This window comes from Syzygium oleosum, unplaced genomic scaffold (genome assembly GCF_021117445.2).
Source record: "Syzygium oleosum isolate NSW1041296 unplaced genomic scaffold, Sole_v2.1 Sole_v2.42, whole genome shotgun sequence".
Lineage (NCBI taxonomy): Eukaryota > Viridiplantae > Streptophyta > Magnoliopsida > Myrtales > Myrtaceae > Syzygium > Syzygium oleosum.
The window spans coordinates 1,616,951-1,637,144 of record NW_026607526.1 but is presented as its reverse complement, the minus strand read 5'-3'; the positions used below and the strand labels follow the sequence as shown (position 1 = coordinate 1,637,144).

Sequence of the window (20,194 nt, the reverse complement as noted above, 5' to 3'; positions counted from 1 at the left end):
TACTGGGATGTGGATTGTCAGTGTGAACTTTGTACAGCCCCTCTGGAAGAAGAAGAAAATGATCATCCTTCAGCAAGGAAGAAAAAGAGAAAAGCCCAAGATCCTTTCTACTAGAGATACCTCGATAGAGATTCTTCCATAGGTTCTCTTGGTGAAGACAATGGAAGGTAGCAGTTTATGGTATCCTACGCAGTGCCTAACCCTACTCCAATATTATCTCCAGTTTCTTGACCACCGCCTCCTAACCATAAACCTAAAGAACCACCAAAACCAAAGCCCCAAAAAATAAAGCCAAATCGGCAACCCATTTCCCCATGTTACAAGCCCATTTACAATGTGGGTTAAGAAAATTTTCTCTTGTAATCTAAAACCACTCAAGCTAGGAAAAGCCTATCCTCCTATTGATCTAGTGCCAAATGACCAAAAAATCCAAAAGCTTGAACATAATATGGCCACACAACTTTTGGCCGTGTGTATGTTCCCTCCCGTCGAGTTTCCCCTTTTGACACATATACCTCAAATAGAGCAAGAATTTGAGATAACTAGTTCTAGTCAAAGGTACAAACATGTTGCTAAGGTGCCAAATCCTTCGGAAGTTGATGCTAGTGGAAATTCCAAGAAGATTTCTACAAGAGAAGCTGGCCTTAATTGGTAAACTGAGAATGCACTTATCCAGGACAAGGTGCTTGCTTCTCATACTACTGCTCTTCAGCAAATTGGCTCAACTCTTGGAACAATGCATGAAGGTTTTGGTGCTATACACGAATGACTTGGTCGTGTATACTAGCTAGTTGACCAGGGTGCAGAAACTTTCATCAAGATAGAAGGAATGATTAGAAATCTTGAAAAAAGGCTTTCTAATCTTGAAGCCGGACGAATCTAGCATCACTACTTGGACAACCCAATGGAAGAAATAGTAAAGGTGAAACAGCAAATTGCTGAACTTAAAGAGCATGGTCTTCCCAAGCATCCAAGGCAACTAGCTAATCCTTTTGCTCCAACTCTGCAGCTAACTAGTGCCCCTTTGAGTTCTACTAGGAGTATATTTGCAGAGATCTCAGTTAGGCAGAACTTGGTGCCTCCAGATATTAGAACTTTGCGAGATCATGTTCAAGACTCGAAAAAGAAAGGAAAAACTTCAGAATCCAAGGATGGAGATCCTCCTTTAGCATTCATGATCTCTAATCCCATTATGTCTTTTTTACAACAACAGCACCAGCAAGCTCTTCCAGTTGTAGTAACAATTGTAGTTGAACTAGATAAAACTGAAGAGAGTTCCAATGATGATTCGGATACTTTATTCGAACCATCCATAGCATTACCTTTAGAAGATACTCCAGTTTAGCATGGAGTGATGATGACAGATGAAGATGATGATATGGAGTCAATTGCACTGAGCTTGTCTAATGTGTTTCAAGGAGAAAGTAAAAACACAGCCTCAAAGGTTGGATTTACTTTGGATGATCTTCCATACTCAAAGTGGATAGATCGACTACAAGAATTTCATGCCTGATGACTACCATATCATTAATCCTAGAACTATCAAAATGGGATATTCTATATGAATTTGTTATTGGGTTTACTGGATGTCTAAAAGGTTGGTGGAACTGCCTTACCCCAACTAATTAGAATCATTTTCTGGCATTTGAAAACTTCTACCATGCCCTAAGTTTGATTCACCAAAACTGTATTGGTGATATCAATGACCATAAAGAATTGAAACGACGAGAATTCTTTGATAGGAAATGATGTTCCTATATAAGAAAAGATCTAGATCGACACTTCAAAGCAATGATAAAGATCTTCTATGATATAGGAGCTGATCCAGCCCTGAAGACAGTCTTCTGGATGTCTATTCCAAAAAGACCTTGACACAGCTATTGAAAGAAATTTTCAAATTAAAATAAGAAGAACTTTAGATGCTACACTTGGAGAAATTCAGCAAGAAGTTCATTTAGCCATTGATGATCTGTGCTAAAAGAGGCAGATCATCAAGTCCTATCTTCAAGCCAATGCCCAATTTGATAAAGCTTGCCAAAAGCCTAAGCTGCAAATTAAATGTCCAAAAGAAAATACCAACTGTGAGTGCTCTACAAGAAGCAGAAGCATTTCAAGAAGATTAAATTCAAATCTTCCAGGAAGAAGAGATACAAGTTTCTCCGCAAGTCGAAGTTTCCAAAGAGAAAGAAGAAATGAAACAGATGCTTTATTTGCGGACAGAAAGGGCATTTTGTTAAAAGGTATCCCAAAGCAGCCAAAAAAAAAACATATCTAGATGATCCAGAAGCTTGAGAAAATAACAGGTATTTCTCTTGACAATGATGATCTTGAATCCGTCTTCTCTCTTGAAGATGAACAATTAGAGAATACCATGTGTGCTATTTGAACTTTTGACAGTGAGGATGAAATATCTAGTGACACCGATAGTCTGTACTTCCTTAATACAGAACTTCCTCTAGAGCCAACAGACCCACCAATTGAAGCCAACCCTAACAATCCAAACTCCGAAACCCTTGAAAGCTTCAAAATCACCTCATCTCATGATCCATACATACCCATATATATCATACCCACTAAGTATGATATGCCTATCCAGGTTATCGTACTTATTGATACTGAAGATAGTGCATTTATCCTTGATCTTAAAATTCTTCCTGATGAATTTTGGGAACCACATATCAAACACTTTCAGTCTGCATTTGGAATGGGATTCTCTACAAAAGTAAAAAGCAAGCCCATAAAAATTCATTTTTTCCCTAAATGCTCCATTACTACTAGAATCCTTGATTACTCATATCCAAACAAAGACCTCATAGTTGGATGGGATATTCTCAATCAACTCCCTGCTCTCTAGATACTTCCGAATGGTCTATGCTTTAAAGACCAGTTCAAGAAGTTTGTCGATAGCAAAATAATGTATTCTTTGCAGCTAGCCCACGTGGAACCAATTTTACAATAGTTGTTGAGTTCTTGTGCAAAAACTCACTCCGAGTTTCTAGAGAAATTTTCTAATCCATTATGGCAGAATTTTGAGTTCTTTGTCAGATTGCCTTTCGAGCAAAATGAAGATATCAATCCAACAAAGGTGACCCATTCAAGAATGAATCCTGAAGATGCTGCTCTAGCCCATCAAGAATGCCATCAATTGATTCAGCAAGGACTAATTGAGCCCTCTCACTCTCAGTGGGCATCCGAAGCGTTCTACGTCAACAAAAGAGCTAAGCAAAATAGAGGAAAAAAGATATTGGTAATAAAGCCTCTTAATCATTTTCTACAAGATGATAAGTTTCCTCTACCCAACAGAAAAGACTTATTTTCGTGCCTGATAAATGCAAGGATCTATTCTAAGTTCGATCTCAAAGCAAGATTTTGGCAGTTTGGAATTCAACCAGAAGATCACCACAAGACAATGTTCTGTATTCCTAGTCAGCATTATCAATGGAAGATATTCCCTTTTGGTCTAAAGACTATACCTTCTCTCTTCCAGAAAGTCATGTGCAGGATTTTCCAACCTATTAGTGCTAGTTCCCAAATTTACATTGATGATATCCTCTTATTCAGTCCCGGTAAGGTATCTCACTATAAATTACTAGCCCAGTTTGCTAATATTGTCAAGCAGTATGGCATAATGTTTCCACAAAGGAAGATGGTAATAGCTCAGAAAGAAATTGAGTTCCTTGGAATGCACCTCAAGGATGGTTCTTACTATAAAAGGGAGCATATTGCAAGATAATTGCTGAAATTTCCTGATAAGAATCTTTTTGATATTATTAATTACTTAAGGGAGTTTGTGCCAAAAGTTTCAAAGCTTGCACATCCACTTCAAAAGATGCTCAAGAAAGATCGTCCTCCTCGGGGAAAATTTCAGACTACTACAGTCAAAGCTCTCAAAGAGAAACTTCAAGATTTGCCGCCATTGCAAATCCCTTCCGATGGCCAAAGGATCCTCCAGATAAATGCTAGTGATAAATATTAGGCAGCTATTCTTTTAGAAGAAATTGAAGGCAAGAGGCGTATTTGTGGATTTACAAGTGGAAGGTTTTATCACTCCACTTTTAAGGAAATTTTAGCCATTAAGTATGGAATCAAGAAATTTGAATTCCATGTTATTGGTTATCATTTTTTTTGTTGAAATGGATACGTCATCCTTTAACTCGATGATGAAGTTCAAGTAGAAGCAATTGTGAGACTAAAAAAAAAAAAAACGCAAGATGATGACCTTGGGCATAGTAGCCCGTGCCCGTGATGTAGTCGTAAGCATAGGTTGGTACCCTCGAGTGTACCTGTCGCGACCTAACCTTTGGGTGCACCACCTAGGGATTAAGTCTAAGCTTAACTCGGGCTCTCCTAAACTCTTACAAATTTGCGACTTAAGGTTTAAGTTCTTAGGCTGTGTTTGTTTCCGGAAAAATATTTTTTCGGAAAATATTTTCCCCGTTTTCCAGTGTTTGGGGGCGGAAAATGTTTTCCATGGGAAAACATTTTCCTTCCCCACTCCCAAATCCTTCAATGTTTTAAGGAAAATGATTTCCTCTTTTCACAAAGAGGAAATCATTTTCCCCCAAGGTGAAGGCAAAATTGCCCATGGGAGGGAAAATGTTTTCCGTGGGAGAGGAAGTTGATCGCCGGTCACCGCCGTCGGCCGCCGGTCGCCGCTGCCGGCCACGGCCGCCCGCCACCGGCCGCCGCCACCGGTCCCCGCAGCCGGTCGCCACCGCCGTCCCCGGGCAGCCGGCCGCCACCGGCCGGCCGGTCGGCTGCCGGCCCCCGCGTCGATAATGCCGCCGGCTGCCGGCAGCCGATCGGCCGCCGGCTGCCGCTGGCTGCCGCCGCCGCTGTCACCACCGCTGGATCTTCGATCGCCGGTCACTGCTCGGTCGTCGGCCGTCGCCGCGGCCGCTGGCCGTTGGTCGCCGATCACCGCCGCCGGTCGCTAATCGCCGCTGTCGATCATCATCGTCGCCGATCACCATCGGTCGTCGGCCGCCGCCGACCATCGGTCGTCGGTTGCCACGCTGATCGCGCGCCGCCGGTTCTGCCGGGAGATAGCCGCCCGTCGCCCGTCGCCTGCCGCCGTCGCCGACCGCCACCGGTTGCCGATCGTCGCCACCGATCGCAACCGCCGGTTGCCGATCGCCGCCGCCGATCGCAGCCGCCGGTCGCCGCCGGATTGGCGGTCGCCGAACACCAGAAAATATTTTCCGAAATTTTTTCAGATTTTAACCGAACACCAGAAAATTGTGTTCCAGGAAAACATTTTTCAGGAAAATGACTTCCGGGAAAATATTTTCCAAAAAGAGAATATTTTCCACCAAACGAACGGAGCCTTAACATGCAAATCGTTTCGATCAGGAATCGCCACTAATATATTTTTTGGTGGGTCGGTTAGAAACCCAAGTAAAGTATCGGGAGAATTACTTTACTCCTACGAACCAGAGATTATGGATTCAGGGACTTGATTACATTAGATTACTCCAATGCCCTTTCGATACATTTTCTCTTTTATTAAAAAAAAATATTTGCAGGCAGCTTGGATTGATTTTAAACCTATCTACTAACATATGAGGTGATCATGTGAGTGCACAACCAATAAAATAACAATCAATAATGCATAGCAATAAATAAATTGCACGATAGGGACTTACCTCAAAGCAATGAAAGCATATGTAATGTTAGTTAGAAAATCACACTAACAACTCTAATATAATTTCTAATTAACACACAAATTCACTCAAATTTGTTTTTAGGGTTTTCTCTGATTTAACGAAAACTAAACTTTATGCAATGCATTCTACGTCTAGTATGACATGCGACATACGATTTATTTAAATGCCTAAATTCTAACAACAATTAAATGTACTATCTCTAATATGGCACGCAAATGAACCTAGACGTAGGATTTCTAATGGCATGCAAGCAATGACACATGGCAAGGTATGAATAACGTGGCAAGATGACATGCAAGCATGATGCAATTAATCTATATGACGTGCATATGATATTTTTGTATTTTTCATGAAATTCGAAATTAATTAAATACTTTAATTTAAACCTACAATCTATCCTAGCAATGAAAATCTAATTTATTCTAAGAATATATTTTTGGTATTTTATTAAATTCGGAATGAGAAAATTACTCTAAATATGCAATATTATATAAAAAATAGATTTCGAATTATTGACTAATCTTTTTTTGATTTTTTTTATGGAAACACAATCAATTCCATTCAAACAACAAAAAAAAGGGAAAGAAATAGCAATCAAATTAACACGACACCAAATCAATAGTATCCATATCCATTTAAATTTAGAAACAATATATTGACGAATCGTATCCCGAGCATGAGGATCGGATTGGCCAATTTTTCAGGCAATCGCGAATCATATCTCGGGCGGGAAATTGGATTGACGATTTTCCGTGCGATCGCGAGTCATATGTCAGGCATAAAATCGGACTAAGGATCATATGTACATTATGAAATCAAGAAATAATTTCTAATTTAAAGTTTACTCGGGAATTTCGTGAATACGGTAGTATCGCTTAAAGATTCACACAAGATTATAATATTTCAAACAAGAAAATAATATACTCGAAAATCAAATTAGATGAGATTTTTACCTAATTCGAATATTTGCTTTTCAAGTTTGGACAGGAGGACGGTGGCCTGCGGATCACTAACGGGACTCGGCTCAGTAGTGTTTCGGCCAAAGCTCGCGGTAGCGCGGGTCGCTTGATTTCTCTGGGAAACTTGCTGAATGATTTTTGTGTAGGTTGACTCCTCGGATATTGACCATGGAATGTTAGGGCTTGCTTGACGTGTCGGTGAGGAGCAGGGCGTCACTGAACCTGCTAAACAAGGACCCAGTGACTGGTCTCTCGCCAAGCCTGCAGAAGTCGTGGCTGGGTAGTGCAGCACGGGATGCCGACGATCTGGACGACTCACGAAGAACAGCAACAGCAAAAGGGAATCGTCGGATTGAGGCAACTGGTCGTCGGCAGGGCTTCGGGACAGCAGCATCGTCGAGCTAACAACAACGGCTCGTCGTCGCGGTTGGGTGCAAGCGTCGTGAATCGGGGCTAGACGGGCGAGCAGCTGACGTCGCACTGGTGAAAATCAGAACAGCAGTTGTCTTCACGATCCAGCGCGGGTTCGTCAGCGCTGGTGCAACAACAAAGGCGAGACTCTTCAACTGGGGGCATCACGGATCAGTAGCAGAGAACAGCAACGTCGTCGCCGGAACAGGGAGCTCGTCTACGTTGGATTGTCGCCAAGGAAGCAGCACCGAGTCGTGGAGTTGGAGGAATTCGGTCTTGGCGGTGAAGACGCACGCCCAAGAAAGGGGACGACTCTTCTCTCCCTTTTTTACTCTCTCCCGTTTTCTCCTCTCTTTTTTGTCTGTATCGAAAGAGAGTCCCCTCTTTCGCTTTTTGGTTCTCTTTTGTAATGTCTTCCTTTGTTCTTCAAAAGAGGAAAAATGAATATATGAATGAAAAGTCACCTATCGACTACCTTCTTTGTGTATAACAAATATTGTCAAAAAGATATATTGCTTAAGATCAACTATATGTCCCACGCGCAATGTTACCTCTTATTCAATATTTATTATATGTGAATAATGCTAAAGATCTTTTCTTGCCTTCCTTTTATTCCCTTTGTCCGCACAGCACCAGCTCAGCCAAATATTTTCTTTTATTCTTTGCATCATCCATCCACTTGTGCCCTTAAATCAAAGATACGTGTGAAGACGATACGTGCCCTGCATACTATTCTTTCTTTTCATTTATCTGACCATGCCGTGGGGAAGAATTTTCTAAGTCCATCAAACTTTCGGTCATAGCATGGGCTTTTTGCCAACCTTTTTAGCTCTTGCGGGCTTAGTTCAATTAGCTTGATTAAGTGCATAACTATTCATTCAAGTCCATCCGACACCGGTCCAATTAGTATGCAAAATGCAATTAGACCATATGATAAATACTCCTAAAAACTATATGCAATTTAATGAATATTTTTGTTTAGGGGTCGGCGTCGATCCCTAATTTTTAATGCAATTATTTCTAAATGGTGAGCCAAAATTTAGGTGTCAACAGTACCAATTTGAAAATTTTTTGTGGTATTAACTCTATAAAATCTACCTTTCTAGATATGAAGACTCCCTCTGATTCTGAGGTGTTGTCGTTCATGCAAGGTTTGGTCGATTGGAAGGAGACTCTGACCATACATGTGTTCGAAGCCGACATTCATGGATTGAGCAGAGAAGATCGCACAGATGAGGATTCTTCATATCAAATTATCAATGGAAAGAGATCCGGGAGAGAAACAAAGCAGAGTGGTCCAGGAAGACGCACATTTAAGTTCTGCTCGTTACGGTGTGGTCGTCCTCGTCGTGCCCAACAAAAAGGGGGTGGTTTCTAAGGGTATTTTCGTCTGATCACCATCAAATGCTTTGTGTTTAGACATTCAAGCTGTGGAAATGGTGCCGGCCATGGTTTATTTGACTTCTGGAATCTTTTGGAGGAGACAATCAAAATAAGATTTTAAGGAAATCGAAATGCATTACGACAGATGAGAATTTATATTAATTTGAAATTTCTGGCATTGGTGAAAGATCGAAATTGGAATATAGCTTTATATAATTTGAATTTGATTGTTTCGCATTTCTAAAGACATAAGCAGATGAGCTAAGTGTGCTCAGCAAGTCACATTGTTCATTTAAAAGTTACCGAACCAAGGACTTCAGCTAATGATCCATCATCTACTTGTCGTTTTTTGGGCATGTTATTGTTCTCACTTATCCCCACCTTCCTCCACGACCTTCCTACATGGTAATGAAAATGCAACATTGCAACAATTTTCTTTATCAAGTTTCATTTCCAATCAGTCTCTTTCAAATTCACCAAACAAGACAAGAAAGAGAATCGTGATTCTAATTTCACTCAGCTGCTTTTACTCCTGATAACCAAACAAGCCCTTAATGATAAGAAACTCTCCGCATCGGTATGGATTTTGAAATGATAAACAAACCGGCACCATATTTGTCAAAGATATCCAAGATCTTTGTATTTCTACTATAATTTAAAAGCTTGGGAGGAACCTCAAGGACCAAATTTTTCATTAAATTAGCCATATTTTATGCTCTCTCTCTCTCTCTCTCTCTCTCTCTCTCTCTCTCTCTCTCTCTCTCTCTCCACCGGCCAGTGAAAACTCACCCAAAAGTTCCATCTCCAGTTCCACCATGTCCTCCTAGGCTGCTACATAATGCTGAAGCTTCTTCCCTAATAACAGGCGAGAAGCTGCTGATTATGACATGTTTATTATTGTCCCCCCAGCAAAAACCAATGAGATGTTCCAGTTACCAACTTTCATTCAGATTTCATCTGTTCTGAATTCCCTGTAGCCGCAAGCCAAACTTAACCAGGCAAGCTCTTCCTTTCAGAGAACACCTTTCCCTCACAGGCTTAATGCACGCTTCTCGCTCTTAACCTGGATACTAGAATTCCCTGCTCTCCATTCACTCTCTCCATTCACATTTACTCATGGAGTCAAATTACAAAAGCTTCTGCCAAAGACAGCGGGCACTTGGAAATGACTAGATTGAGAAAAGCCATATTAGGTTGAAGGGGAGAAGCAGACATAGGATCAACAAAATTGTGTGCCGATGTCCAATACCAACTCAAAAAGCTCAAGCTAAACGAAAGTTACCTAAAACAACCTATTGATGATCTTAAACCAAGATGAGGTAAGAAGCCGAAATCAATAACCACTTACAATCACTACTAGATCCTTTCTAACCAGCTTGCCCTCTCTGCCATCTGTGTTTTGAGATAAATGTCCCTCTTGGTAGTTATTGTGACGATGCTTTCATTTGAGTAGGGTCATCCATGTCATCTGGGGTGTGTCATACGCATTACATCAGCAAGAAAACAATTGAAATGTTCTCGATACAAATGTGAGTCCCAGCACGATGGAACTGATGTTTTCAGGTTCTCCAGCTGTAATAGACATCCACTGTAGGCTACCTCTCAGATTAATCTGAACCCAAGAAGCAACATCTTTTCATGAAGAAGAGTCTGTATGAAACATACAAGGCTCATAATTCTTTCTCCACAGGTGATGAGTAAAAGAACATCGGTAACTAGGTGCTTTGCTTAACTACTAACTGCGCTTGAGCAAAAGAGGTGCACATCTTACAGTTAAATGAATTGTAAATTTGGGTACTATAGACCAAGATGATTAATCTCGAGAAAATCGTTTGGTATTATTACCTCGACTGAGCATGTCTTGCACTAAATGCAGTATTTGTATCTACATCTCCTGCATGACATGTCAGACAACCAGCTGTATGATGTGGTGGTGGGGGGGGCCGGTGGGGTGCTTCGTTCACATGTGAAAGCTATCAACTGTACCCCTAAATTGTGCTGATGTATACCGTGTAAGAATTGGAGATGCCTTTGACAAAGGAAAATTCCTTGCAGTGCCTCCAGATTTTCCAGATCTCTTTGGAGTTAGTTAGATCATTCCGAATTTACAGAAATGACTAAGTCACCAGTCGAATGAGAGAGACTGGACAGAAAGATGGATTGGTAAAAGAGGAAGGAATATGAAGGATCTGATCACCTTTGAGGTCGTGCAAGGGTGCATGTTTAGGGCACTTGGTTCCACTTTTGACAGATGGAGCACTTGAAAAACTTTTGGTGCCAAATTTCCAATTGCAGCTCCAGCAATTTTGGAGCCAGTTTGCCAACTCATTTGCGCAGTGGACTTCAATGATGCTGCCGTCCACAGCTGTATGGTTTTGATTGTGTCCACTCCAGGAGCACAAGACATCAACTGTTTATTGAACGCTCCATCGCGAGCTTTAATGCTTCCTGTACTTGCTGTGTGCTTTCTGCCTCGCATTCACTAACATGCAGCACTTCCAAGGAGGTTAACTCCATGAGGCCTTTAACATCAGGGATCATCCTGCATCTTTGGACTACTAGGACATTCAACATCTTCAAGTTTGATATATCAGGCAATCCACCAAGTGAATCACAGTCTGACAAAATCAAACTTCGTAAATCTCTTAATTGGCCAAGCCCATTGAGATTACGTATTTCACAGTGCGTTATATTCAAGATTTCCAGAGCAGTTAGTCCTTGAAGCCCCTTAATCTCTTCTACCACGGATTGGATGAGATTTAGTTCGGATAGTTTCCTCAGATGGTGAACTGCTGGCAGTTGTCTCAAAGACGAACAACGTCGAATAGATAAAACGGACAATGACGAGGGAAGTTCCGGCACTATTTCTAGATTCACACCAGATAGAACTAGCTTCTTAAGATGTGTACATGAGCGGGAATCATGCCCGAGTTTCAGTTCCCTGATTCGAGAATGAGACAACTCTAACATCTTCAGTTTTGGAAGTACAATGGGCACAACGAAGAGATCTCTTGATCTGGATGTTCGCTTCATCCGTGTTGAGGCACATATGAGATCCTTAGGATCTTTATCACCCAGACATATCTCCTCCAACTTCACTAAATCCTTAAGATCTGGCAAGGTCTTCATCCTTTCAGAACTTACACGTAGACAAGTTAAACTGGAGGGAAGCTCTGGCAGCGCTTGAATCTCGTTGCATTGAAGTAAATCAAGTGTCTGAAGACAAGAAAGACTTCCAATTTCCAAAGGAATGCCAGAAATACTGGAATGTGCCAATCTCAGTATCCTCAGATGATCTAGACTCTTAATAGCAGTTGGAATGGCTCCCTTCAAACTCCTACAATGGGAAGCATGTAATTCTTCAAGGTTGACTAAATTTCCAATTTCTCTAGGCAATTCTCTAATGAAGCAAGAATCTATTTTTAAAACTTTTAAACGCTCCAAGCAAGTTATTGAATTGGGCAATTCAGATATGCATGTCCCTGTCATATCCAATTTCTCTAATGAGTTTCCCAAATTGCGAATTGTATCCGGAAGTCTTCCTATCCAACGACAATCCTTTAAAGACAGGGTCTGAAGTTTCACCAGCTTTGCAACTGAGTCAGGGATTCGAGTAATTTCTGCATTTTCCAGTGAGAGTTCTAAAAGAGCTGTCAAGTCACCAACTGAATCAGGCAGGTGAATTAATTGGAGACAGTTGGTGGCACTAAAAATCTCCAGTTTCTCCATGCAACCCATCGACACAGGAATATCTTGTACCGAAGTCCCATCAATAAGGAGCTTCTTAAGAGCTTTCATGTGACCCAGTTCAATTGGCAACATATTGAGTTCATTGCAGAACCTCAAATTTAAGGAAGTCAAGCGTTTTAGATGATGGATGGAAGGATCTAACTTCATTAGTTGAGAACATCGTTCGAGTATCAATATCTCCAAGTCTGGGAAAGAGGACAAGTTGGGGCTTATTAATAGGTCAGCACAACCAGTAAGATTCAAGACTTTCAACTGCGGCATCTGCAAAAATAACACAGAAACATTAGTTCATACGCTGAACAAATCTTTATAGGAAATAAAGTCCAAGGCTCTGCTTGTTTTGAAGAAAAACAATTTTTGAAAATATCTTTTCCGACCTTACAATCCTGGCATAGTTTAGGAAGATTTCTGATGGAAAATCTTTTCATAGTCAAAGAAGATGCTTATTTAGATTCTGAAGAATGGCTTGCCCTTTCGACAACCAGAAAATCATTTCCCTTGACTCACTCCAACCTAAGATTCCACCACCAACATTGTCCACACACCCTCTAATTGTTGCTGGCAGGCAACCTGGCAGGCAACCAATTATTTCCTTAAATATTTCAAGAGTAATATTCAGTTCTGTACATGCCATATGCCGGAAAGTGTCATATCTTAAATCAGTCTTCATAAAAAGCTCTGGTGAAAACTTATTCAGCAGGGAAACAGTTTAATGAAATAAACAAAACTTAATCTACCTTGATTCCTCTCCAACCTCCCCAGTCTTCAGTGACTTTGCTCCATGAAAGATCAAGAATGACTAATTTCTCGACATGAAAATTAGTAGCTTCAAAATCTCTGGTGCATCCTTGCCACTGGAGCCACTTTAAATTTGGAAAAACATTGGCAAAATCACCAACAACTTTTGCACAATCCAAGATAAGAAACCTTATGTTTGGCATGCTCTTAAAATCTTCTGCGAAAAAGTTGAGGTGGTCTGTCCCCTATAATGGAAAAATATCAAGTGAAGAAAAAAATGAGAAAGAGCTAAATAAGTCAACATTAAAGAGAAAGGACAATTTCTCAACACTCCAAGGCTCGAGAACAGGGTAAGGCATGCATTCCGCTATAGAATTACACAAGATACTGTACCTCCATCTTCTCTGTATTCCAGGCCAATTCCAAATTGCATAACCTGCCTCGCGTTCCTGGATCTAGATCATCCTCTTTTCGTATGATTTGTTGGCCAAACTCCCTTAACAGCCTGTGCATCCCTAGTTCATGATTTTTTCCAATTTTTACCAGGGACATGACATGGAGTGCAGCAACTCCATCGGAGGGGGGAAATTTGGGATTATGCCACATAAATGAAGCAATTCGATAATCCACATCAGCAGGGAGGTATGCAATATCAAGAAATATCTCTCTTTGCTCTTTGCTCAATTCTTCATAACTAACCATCAAAATCTTTTCAATATCCACGCTAAATTGCAAAATTAGCTCCTTAAGTGCAATCTGTTCTTCTACTACTTTTCTGGACAAGAGTGAACCAATTAGTTCGATAAGTAATGGGATCCCATTCACAGAGTTGACTATACCCTTTGCAATTTCATCAAAAGCTGGAACTAAAAGATATCTTTGCAGTGCATGCTTTCTGAAAAGCTCAAGAGCTTGATCATTATTCATCACGTTGATACCGTAAACATGAGCCAACCCTCGAGATATGAACTCTGGAAGAACAGATATGACACTAGTGGTGACAATTATCCTAGATCCATAACCAAACCAATCAAGCTTCTCTCCAACAACTTCGTGGAGATGCAACCGTACCTCCACATCATCCAGAACAATTAGGACTTTCATATTTCGTAATATTCCTTTAAAAAAATCAATTCCTTTCGCAACTTGATCAACCTCGTATTCTCGGTTTAGGATATCAGACATAAACTTTCTTTGCAAAAGCTGAACACCTCCAAGTTGTTTCGCGGTTGCCCCAATATCTGCAAGGAAACTACAACTGTCGAACTGAGAGGAAATTTGCTCATAAATGACCTTGGCAAGAGTCGTCTTGCCAACCCCACCCTTCCCCCAGATTCCAACTATTCGTACATCACTGACTTCTAAATTAAGTAAGTCCATCATGTCCTCCACTTGTTTGTCAATTCCCACTTGTTTGTCAATAAGTACCACTGGTTCTTTTGCTTCATCTTTCTTTTGAACCTCCTACGCGAGCAAATAAATTATGAACAAGAAAGCTGCTGCGGGAAATGAAAAAGTGTAACAATTGGATTGAACTTTCCTTTTATTTCTTGCTGCACTTCAGAAACAACACAGAAATTCACCAGTCATATACTAGTAAATGATCCCACCTATGTTGATACGACACTTCAACCGTTCAACAAGTTAGGATATAGCATTAAATGGAATGTAATCAACCTTTGGATAATTATACTCCGTTGGCAATTTTATCCCAGTCTCTCTAGAGATACAAAAATCATCAAAAATCATGACTGTTTACTTCCATAACTGGACCTCTAAGGTAAGGTTGTTTGCCATGCCATGCATACTCCTATATATAAGACTAGTGTGAATATTCTTACATCTCATACTGAAGGTGAACACTCTACCAAGGAAATATACTCGAGCAGTTTCCGTGATAAACTGCTGTCAAATATAAATGAGAGCTACATATGAGTTTATTCACATGCACACAGTTTACCTTCAGCTTGACCACGATTTCTCCAACGACTTGTCTGATAACGTGAGACGGCCTGCAACAGAAGTGAACTGTTTCAATCAGAAAAGAAAGGCCGCGGGTTTAACATTTGGGTTGATCCTATAGGACAAAGCAATAACCACCCCTATTGAACTGTGGATCAACTATTTGAAGTTTATTTCTACTTGAAACGCAACATCAAAAACAAAGTAATCAGTTTGTTCAATTGGAGTTTTGCATTGACATGCGAGAAAAAAATTTATGAGTTGCAAACCATCCTGTAACAAAATCTGGGCCTTTTACCTGCTACATCCGTTTTCCCATCCACGTAATAAAGCAACCTCTCTAAGAGCATCTTCCCACATGCTTACTTCCTCGGACCCACGCCTCTTCTTGTGCTCCTCTAGGGCATTGTAGTACAGAGTGGTTCTAAGCTTAACATCAGCAGGTTTCACGTCGTAGAATATGGGGCAAATTATCTTCCCACCACTCTTATATGCATTCACCACTGCCGCAAGCTCCCGGAGACACCATGCACTATAAGCATAGCTTCTGGAGAAGATGGGGATGTAGATCTTGGCATTGTTAATTGCTCTCAGCAGCTCCTGGCCAATATTTTCACCGGGTTGAAGTTCTTCGTCTTTGAAGAAGTGGATTCCAGCATCAGCCAAGCTATGGTATAGGAAGTCAACAAATACAGAGCGAGTGTCTGGTCCTCTGAAACTCACGTACACATCGCCATAGTTGGTACCCAAGGCAATGTCTCCGCCCTTCGCTGCTGCATCTGCTGAGTCCTTCCCCTTCTTCATTGCGATATTATCCCAATCTCTCTAGAGATACAAAAACCATAAAAAATCGTGACTAATTCCATCCATAACCGGATCTCTAAGGTTTTTTTGTCTCACATGCCATGAATCTCCTATATATAAGACCACTGTGAATAGTCTTACATCCCATACTTAAGGTGAACAATCTACCAAGGAAATATATTCAAGCAATTCCCATGATCAACTACGGATAATTAGAAATGAGAGATAAGTAAGAGCTTATTCACATGTACAAGGTTTACCTTCAGCTTGACCACGATTCCTGTGACTTCTCTGACAATGTGAGACGGCCTGCAACAGAAGTAAACCATTTCAGTTAGAAAAGAAAGGGCGCTAGTTTAACATTTGGCCCGATACTATCCGACAAAGCAAAAGCCACTACTATTGAACTGCGGATCAACTATTTGAAGTTTATTTCTACTAAAAGCGCAACATCAGAAACGAAGTAATCGGTTTGTTCTATTCAAGTTTAGCATTGCTATTCTAGAAAACGATTTAGGATTGCATACCATCCTGTAACAAAGTCTGGGCCTTTTTACCTGCTAGATCCCGTTTCCCATCCACGTAATGAAGCAACCAGTTTAAGAGCATCTTCCCACGCGCTTACTTCCTCGGACCCGTGTCTCTCCTCGTGCCTCGATAGGGCCTCGCGGTACAGAGGGGTTCCAAGCCTAACATCCGAAGGGCTCACGTCGTAGAATATGGGGATGATCGTTTTCCCACCACCCGATTTCGCCTTGAGCTCCACCATTGCCGCGAGCTCCCGGAGACACCACTTGCTGGAAGCGTAGTTTCTGGAGAAGATGGGGATGCAGATCTTGGCGCTGTTGATCGCTCTCAGAATCTCCTCGCCAACATCTTTACCGAATAGAAGTTCTTCCTCGTCTCTGAATAAGCGGATTCCAGCATCAACCAAGCTCTGGTACAGGAAGTCCACGAATAAATGGCGAGTGTCGGGTCCTCTGAAACTCAGGTACACATCGTAGTAGTAGTCGCTGCTACCCGAGGCGGCGTCTCCGCCCATCACTGCTGCATCTGCTGAGCCCTTCCCCCTATTCATTGCAGGATCAGAACGAGGAGGATGGCAAGCGCTCTGGTATTGCCCTAATCGCCTCTTGCTTGGTGACTCCCAACAAAAATTATTTCGAGGATTCCCGAAATTTGGCAATTCAAGATTTGTTTTGTTCAATTGTACACATCCTACGTGGAAATAGAATCTTAAGAAATATCAAACAAGCTAGTGAATTTTTAATATTAAAAAAAAAAGGAATCTGAAAAAGACAGCGGAATATGCCAAGTGAATCTTAAGAGTTTTTTTACCCAAAAAAAAAAATTCTCAAGAGGAATATGCCAAGGGAATCTGAAAAAAAAGGGCTAACAATAAAATCTTAAGGTCCATTTGGCCACATTTCGCCAAAACTCTTTGGGACCTTCAAGGTCATTGGGCATATAGTAACTGGCGGAATAGGTGTTCCGATGTTGCAATAGTCTCCAAACAACGGAGAATTCAATTGAGGCTTTAATGATTTTAATCGTTTAGCTAATACTTTTGCTATCACTTTATAAGCAAAATTGCGGAGGCTAATTCCCGGATATCGGTTCAATCTGCTATCACACTGCCCATACCAAAAATAACTCATGTTGTTGAGAATAGTTCCGCTTGAACAGTCTCCCAATTTCTTTAATAGAACGATCCATTCATGTCAAGTCCCGTTGTTTCGCCGCTCCCATCCCAAAAACAACCACCCGAGGGCATTGACCGTTAATCGCGTCAAAATCACCCCTATGTCCAGTACAAATCACTGAAGAACTCAGGTTATCATTTCTTTTGGTCTTTCAGGCGTAGCACACCAAGTCCCTTCGGCGTCTTGTGATTAGAGAAATCTTATTCCGTAGACAGTCTTTAGATAGCTCAAGCATGGAAGGATTTGCTATAGTGATCACTCAATTACAGCTATCAAACCCTAGACCTCAAATGCCAATACTGTTCCTCTTGCCTCCAAAGCTGGTCGATTCTTGCTTGAATAGATTTCGGTCTCTCCCTATCGAGCTGGTCTGCTCTGTTGTTTGCCAACCAAGTAAAGCTGTCATTGTAAGCTTTCAATCTCCTTCCTAGCATTCTTGAACTTCCTTTTTCTACTCTAGAACGTCAGCGTCAAGGAGATTCTTTTGATTATATCATGAATGTCGTGAGAAGAATCAGCAGTATCATTCCATTCCTTTGCCATTAAACCTGGAGGCTCGTCGTGTTCCTGCCAAAACTCTTCAATTGAAACTCCTCTTCCCTCCCGGGTGGTTCAATAGAGTGAGTCAAGGTTAGAGGGCTATGATCCAAGCCAACTGCTTGATCCATTCTTTCTCGAACATTTGCCAACCCATCCCTATTATTCGATGGCATGAAGCAGCATACCTTGTTCTCTAGGTCCATCACTGACAACTATCTAAGAACTGTCTTAATATTTCCAGACAAAAGTTCTATGCTTCTTTCCTCCCATCCTTCTCCCAATGATACAATACTTATTTAAAATTTCCCACCATGGCCTAGGCTAGTTTTCAAGGTGCATTTAAATTCTTCAGATGATGCCACAGATGCAATCGATTTTGGTAATTCATAGGAGCATGAGGTAACGTTTATCTGAATGCAGTTCTTTTGTTATTTACGTCTACCTGCACATCTATATACTAATTATCAAAATACCGGTTTACGACTTATCAGGGTTTAGGACTAGGACTAGCCTTGTTACGAGCAATGCCCGATGTCAAGACTTGTAACTCCACATCCACATTTCCATTCCACAACACACATAGCCCTCCTGGTAATCCTCTCGAGTCACAAATGAACATGTGCGGGAACTGGTGTTCAACCCCCACCAGTGAACGTTGCACCTTGAAAACATCCGGTCCGTGACATGTTGAGGTGCAAACCAAAGAGAGGAGAGAGAAAGACAAGATAGAAGGGTTTTGGGGGGTTAGAATTCGCCATAGTGTTTGTGTGAGATTCTTTGAAAAGTGCGAACATTTTTGGTAATGTCAAATTGAAAGAAGCGTTGTGATTTGAATTTGAACCCTTGGAGGCTCGCAGCTATTTGTAGGATGTTCTTGGTTCTGTCTGATTTGCTTTCAAGGTACTTTCAACCCAAATCAAACTATTATACATTTCGAAAAATCTCGACCCAAAACAAATCGCAATCCAAACCAAACCTATGACTTGGGTTCATGATTGATTTGGTTTGTTTGAAATGAATAACATCAGGGCAACACGCAAATTAATTGGTAGCATGTTAACTAACCAGCATGCAAAATCCCTATCCGCGTGAAAATTACTTTAATGATCTCAACATTGAGAGAGCCAAAGAAAAATAAAGATGTTACTAGGGGTGTGATTGAGCCGATATTGTCCAAGTTCGAGCTTGATTGGACTCGCATATTCTATGCACGAAACTCAACTCGCCTTGATTACAACCAATATGAAAAGGAATTCGAGCTTGAGCTCGGAAAGGCTTGAATAACGTAGGTGTACGATGTAATTTTGATGATATCAATGTCACTTTTTGATTGATAAATGTCTTTCATAACAGAATTAAACTCGGTAACTTGTCAAATTGTGCTCGCGAGCTGAGAATTGGCAAACTTGAGTTCGATCCGACAGGATTCTCAAGTACACAATCAACATAGAACACAAGCATTTGGGTTTGCTTCCCTATCACGCGGCCAAATGCAGTGAAATGTGGATCACAGACATCGTAGGCCTCAACTAGCTCTGCAATCTAAAATTCCATCTTCTTTTTATTGGGAAAATTATCCAAAAAAGTTGTAAACCTATTGTAAAGCGTCTAATTTAGTCTTAAAATTTTCAATGTGATAAATTTAGTTCTAAACATTTTAACAATCAGATTTCCCCAATCTTGACACAATCTTACTCAAGCATGCAAACGGAACCGGCACCCATCCCTTCAATGACATACGCAATCGAAATACAGAGTCATGGAAACGAGAAGATAGAGAAGGGAAACTTTAAGAAACGGATGGGAAAGAAAAAAAAAAAAGAGGAAAGTTGGAAAGAAAGAAGAAAAAGCAATACGTGGTTTTTTATTTTTTTAGGGATTGTAATTTTTTCAAAATCTTTAATGTGACAAAAGTTTTCCGATCATCGAAAAAATCAAGTCGGTAAGCTCAAATATTTATTTGAAATTGAATTTATCATTTCAACCTCTTATTTGAAAAAAAGATTTATTTAAATTTTTTTATAAAGAAAATGGCTTCGATGCTTAGTTAGAATTTTTCCTAATTGCAATGATGACGAAGAAGAGATTACTTTTAATTTTCTGAATAAAAACAAGTTTGGATACTTTTTATTTTATTTTATTTTATTTATTTTTTGTGATTGTAGCGCCGCCTATATCATCGTTAAAATATACACCTAGGTTGCCTAAAATACCCCTGAGAACAATCCCTCGTATAAAATGATTAAAATCCCTAAGACGCATCACGGTCCATCGATCA

At 40.7% G+C, this 20,194-nt stretch overlaps 1 pseudogene; it reads right to left on the bottom strand.

The window, feature by feature from the left end:
• The window catches only part of LOC115661874 (disease resistance protein L6-like), a 39,719-nt pseudogene extending 22,953 nt beyond the window's left edge, over window positions 1-16,766 (bottom strand).
• Window positions 16,767-20,194: the final 3,428 nt, after the last annotated feature.